This window comes from Colias croceus, chromosome 5 (assembly GCF_905220415.1).
Source record: "Colias croceus chromosome 5, ilColCroc2.1".
NCBI lineage: Eukaryota > Metazoa > Arthropoda > Insecta > Lepidoptera > Pieridae > Colias > Colias croceus.
In genome coordinates this window covers 5,692,212-5,698,287 of record NC_059541.1, presented here as the reverse complement: position 1 = coordinate 5,698,287, position 6,076 = coordinate 5,692,212, and positions in this window count along the sequence as shown.

Genomic DNA, 6,076 nt, shown 5'->3' with positions numbered 1-6,076 from the left:
ATTATTTACAATTTTACCAAATAATAAAATGTTATTTTTTTAAACTTGCAATATCTTAATTAAATTGCAGACTTTAATGAAATTATGGATCCCACGAGCCTTAACAACCAACCAGTGGTCACCCCATACTGCGAGAATTATAAGCTGTTAATAGGACCTAATTCCTTAGCGTATTTTATGAATACTGGCTTTTTCAATTTAATTTAGTCTTTATAAACTATCAAATATTATTGTGAATTATTGCTTTAAAGTCTCTGAATAAGAAATAAAAAATAATTTGAAAAACATCAACATTTAAAATAACATCATCAAGATGTCTGGCATGGTTGGCAATACTGTAATGTGTAATTTACACAGGAGAAGCATATAATGAATCCCGAATTGATATGTTATTCATTGAACAAACATTGATATGTTACATTGAAATTTGTAAGAACTTTATGACCTATTTGTGGTCTCTACACTATCTTAGTTGTGTATATTTTTTTCCTCAATGCATGCGTGTTTTTAAAGTTTCTAATAAACATAATGTATAAAATTTAATAACATTCTTGTTCCCTACTCTACACACGGCGGCCTATGTCAATTGAAATTTTTTGGTGCCCCTATAGGCTATTTAACTACTGTCTCGTCTAAATCATTTTCTATATTATGAGAACTTCTCATACTATTAACTATCTTATTATCTCTAACTATCTTTAAATTTTATCAGTAGATAATGCAATCAGAAACAAATATAGAAACTTCACAGACAAGTTGATATGACATCTCATAAACGATATCTCAGACTTTTTGTTTGTACTTTAGGAGATTGTGAAATGATTAAATTTTATTTTCTGTGTTTATTTTGCATACAATTAAAGTTAGACCTGGCAACTAATTCTTTATTTAGCACATAATGTTAAAAAAATAAGTTGGGAAGAAAATACCAAAAGGCAAACTATAGGTATTGCAAAATTTAGAAAACAAATAATTTAGTATTGTCTACTTTATCATAATTTTATTACACTTCGATACTAAGCTTCGGTACTACCGATACAGAAAAAACAATTATTTTTCGACACATCAAAAATTTATGGGTATTTAACTTTCTAGGCTCATAGACATGAGGCATCTTATAATAAACGAGCCTTTTAAAATGAACATGTCAAGGAAAGGACGATTACAACATGGATAAACATACTGTTAATCTATTAACTTTTAAAAACCATTCACAGAAAAGTCATAAAATTTCGTTATTTGTGACTTTTATAGATTCTTCTTGCCATAGAATATGTTCTGTGGTACAGACACATTATGCTTTCTTATAATCTCCCAATGTCTGTACATAGTTACCTGTGGGTACATACTAGAATCAATTCCAATTACAAAAATAAAATGTAATCTAGAGCTCCGCTGAAAAGAATATTTTCCGACGTAAATATTATGCTTTCAACACATTCTCCTACACATGTTCTAGTGTAAGAATACTTTATTTTATACCTAAAAATATTTACAAAAGTTTTAACATTTAAATCATTAATAAATTTATTAATTATTTGGAAAAGTAAATTACCAATACGAGCATTTAACTTCCTTCCTTGATAACTGTTCGATGCGTTTCATCAAAATTATTGAAACGTAAAGCAAAATACTCGATCGTTATCATAACATGTATATTACGCTAAAACCGAGCGTAATGGTCGTTATGATATACGAACTTAAGTGTAGGACATTGCCGTAACGCATGGCTGTTATCAGATTTTCGATAACATATGTGGTTACACAATTCGAACGGATTAGCCTTAAATCGGAGTTAAGTGCACTTTAGGTTTATAAAAAATATATTTACTTGCCATTGTGATTAAATCATGTATCGTACTAAAAAGAAGATTGAAATGTATCTTACACCGATAGACATACTGGGATGGATTTCGTTAATACAAGATAATATCTAAGTTCACGATAAAACGTTGAAAATAAAATGTGAAAATAAAATAAATTGGTGTAACTCCATCGCTCATCCTTTTTGCCGTATCATCTTATTAAGCCGTATCCGTGTCTTATATCATAATTTGATCCTTCCTGTGAGCGTATGTGGGTAACATTAATAATCTAGACAATTTGGCTTCAGCCGGTTTCACTCCGACAATATCAGCATGAAGGTACGTGCTGGCCCACTAAAATTAAATTAAAGAAATACTTAATGAATAAAGTGTTATATAAGGATAGAATCTGTAAGTTTCATATAAGCTTAAAATTTTTGTGTACTGGAATATTTTTCACATAATTTAATTAATTTGTAAAAATGCTGCAGACAACAATAAAATTGAAACTCATTAAACGTCCGACACCACGGTACATGCCATAGACAAGGACGCAACCACAACAATGTATTCAGCTTGTATGTATGTCACACCACCGCTAGCCAATATTTCACACGTAGTTCTAGTAAATTTAATCTACTTAGTTAAGACTAACATTACGCCAATTAAATCAGATATGTAGATATATGTACGGCGGGTCGCTTTGGACATTCATTCCACAAATTGGTCTAAATGACAATTGTTACACCAGGGCACTGTAAACTACTTATCGACCTTGACCTATTGCGTGTTACTAGTTAAATGTCGCAAACGCTGTTACTACCTTTATTTCATAGAAACAACGTATTAAAAACCTTCAAACATAATGCCGACAGCTTAAAGGGCTAGACTATCCTTGAATATATTACTCCTGGGACGACAATTATTAACTGTTAGCTTTTAAGTTTAACCGTTATCTCAGAAGTCAGAACAATAGTTACTATGTGATGCAACTCAGAAATAAATGGCTATGAAACGAGAAGAAAGACAACTTTACTTGAAGAATTGGTACTAAGTTAGGTAGATGTGATGGTGGTATGGTAGATGAGAAAAGAAATATAGGAGATTAGACGATGAACTCAAAAAAAACGGACCAATTTAATCATATCTCGAAAATCCTCAACAAATGAAGTTCCTTATGAAGTGATAATTATCAAAGAAATTTAGAAACAACAAATTATCAAAATTAAAACCATCCCCCACTTTTGTCACCTTCATCTCCATCGTTTTTAGGCACCATCTTCAGGTCAATCACCGGAATACTGCTTACCTTATATTATTCACACATAGTAAACAAGATTTAATCCACTTACATTGTATTTACTACTTGTATTCACATTTGGTTGTTATGTCTAGATAATAAATAAACATTATCAAAATATTGTTCTCTATCACTAAAACTAAAGTTACGACGCCATTATTCACTGTAACTATTAAATGGATTTTACGAGTTTCTGTATTGAAGGTTTATCCTATATAACAACTTCGCTGTAAATTTTACTGAACCCGATTTACATCCATCACATTAAAGTTGTGCTGAATTTTATTATGTCGCATGTCGTAGAGATCCTTTATTGTAATTTTCAAAATAATGATTCGTTCAGTCGGGTAATCGACGTGTTATTGTTACTAATACGTAGGTAACATTTTGTATCCTCGCAGTATGAAGAAATAAAATACTTGTGATTTATTTTAATTCAAATATCATTCCTAATTACTATCAATAGAGGCTCTCTAAATACAAAACTCTACAAAAATAATCGAAGTCTTTTCTTATAGTATTTCTTGTAAGAACAATAATTTCTATCAGAAAAAATACCACTACCTACTGTTACCTTTGATTAACAATAAGGTATGCTGAAATATAGGTGAAATACCTAATTAATCCTGTAAGAAGTCTAGACATTGTGGAAGTTTTATTACCCACTTATCAATAATATTGGAGATTTTATAATTACCATCGATTTGGAATTAGCTACATACCTACTACACTTTTTAAATTTTTACAAGATAACTCTAGTACCTAAACATGAAATACTTTAGACTTCTTTTATTAGGTAGTCGTTAATATCAGGTAGGTAAACTTTGAACACGTTCTTTTCGACATCAAGTACAAAAATTATACCTACTAGTCATTTATCTTGTCTTCATCGGTATACAGTAATCAATTACCCTTATTGAGGACATGTAGGTATTTCTTATTATAGAGGGCGATAGCGGGGAGCGGGGTTGATTTGCGTCAATCAGTCCAGGGTGTCGCTCGTCGCCACTTCATTACATACCTTTATTATTGTGCTTACGTCACTACATCAACTTCTAATGATGTTGTGTAACAAACAATTGACACAGTTCATTTTAAAGGTGTGTAGCATAAGTGCTGGTGCTCCTATCACTTTGTCTTAGAACAAGTGTCCATGTGTGACGTGTGTACTCACGTCTTTGTTGATATTGTAAAAAACTATACCCACAAATCTGATTTAGGATGCAACACCGTTGTTTCCCATTACACTTTAACCTATAGTAAAAATAAATTTTAAAATTCCCTTGTAAAATATTATATTTTCAGAGAACTATGTTTTGTATATTATGTTTGTATGGGTGCGGTAATTATCTAGGTATTTAAACAAAGCTATAACTGTTATATAAATTCATTTATTATCTTCAGATACGGCTTAATTAATGTTTTACTCAACTATTAAATAGCGGTTTTATTAGTGTGTGTCTGAGGTTAAAGCGTTAACGATATTATTTGTGAAACAAATTCTATTCCAGAGAGACGCATTTTATTTATTTCATCCATTATTCAGTAAAAACTATAACACGCAACGAATAAAAAGAGAAAAGTTTAACAGAGGGTTGCAGTATTGTTGTTTATGATAAACACTAATGTGGCAATTATTTTAATTGTTCCTTTGTACGTCAGAAGCTTACCTTCGTCCAATTTACGTCAGTTGGCGCTTTCACGAAAATATCTTTTATAACGAAACTTATTACAAAGCAAGTGCTAACGATTCTTTTCCCGAACTGAAACGACCATTATACTCATAGTATCCTTTGACAGGACATGAATGGTAAAGAAAGTAAGATTGATTTCCCTCATAGAAACTGGCACAAAAATATTTAAGTATTTAAATAAATATCTTTCGGTACAATAATAAACTCACTGTTTGGTCATAAATAAACTTTTTTTATTCTGTCAATCTATCAACAAATATATTGTTAACTTTCATAATCATTACCTACTATTAGACGTAGATAATAAAACAAAACTCTCTTGTTTTATAATCTGAGTTAAATATGCATTAATTGTTATGGTTTCGGAAAAATAATTACCCATTTACTCGTGCATACCAAGTTATTTTGTATTTGTTTTTAATCTGAAATCGAACCCAGGAGTACAAATATTGATAATAAATGATTACTGCAGGAATAGCCCCATTACCCACATGATAACCATATATCAATAACCACATTAAAAAAATACAAAATTGCAAAGTCCTATAAATATCATGTGCGCGATAACACTTAGAACAACAGAGATAGTGACTTTTGTTCACATTCATGGAACACAATATCTTGTTCAGTGACAACGCTCGCAGTGCGTGGGCGCACATTGTAGTTCACTGCCCATTTATCCAGCGGCCATACTTTAAAACTTCCGCTTTATACAAAAACTCCACTTAAATTATCATTCAAAACATCCGCTTCATTGAATACAGTAGAATGTAAATTGATAAAGTAATGTGAACTTGCGATATTGTTAACAATGCTCTCAGATGTGCTACATTTTTTTGCGTAGCTTTAGATTATAATTTTAAGCTTAATATTTAATATACGGAGCTGTGTATACAATTATCTATTTAAATCAAGTAAATTTCATAATTATGGTTGACCAAGAATACTAGGTCAAAAAAGATTCAATGGTATGATTTTATTTTAACTCAATAACTACTGTAGCAATTTATGTGAAACATTACCTATGAACAGACTATTTCCTATAGAACTGAGGATTGAAGCTGGTTATCGTGAAAAGTATCTCATCTATGCATTATTTGAATTATAAAATTGTGTATTTGTTATAAGGAAAAGTCATGCATATAACTGTACTAAATTTAAATATTCTGCAATTCCAGAGAGTGACATTTTATCATTTACAAAAACAGGAAGTGGATCTATGTACCACTGATTAAACACTTATATTTACCAATAACGGTCGTTTCATAATAATCAAT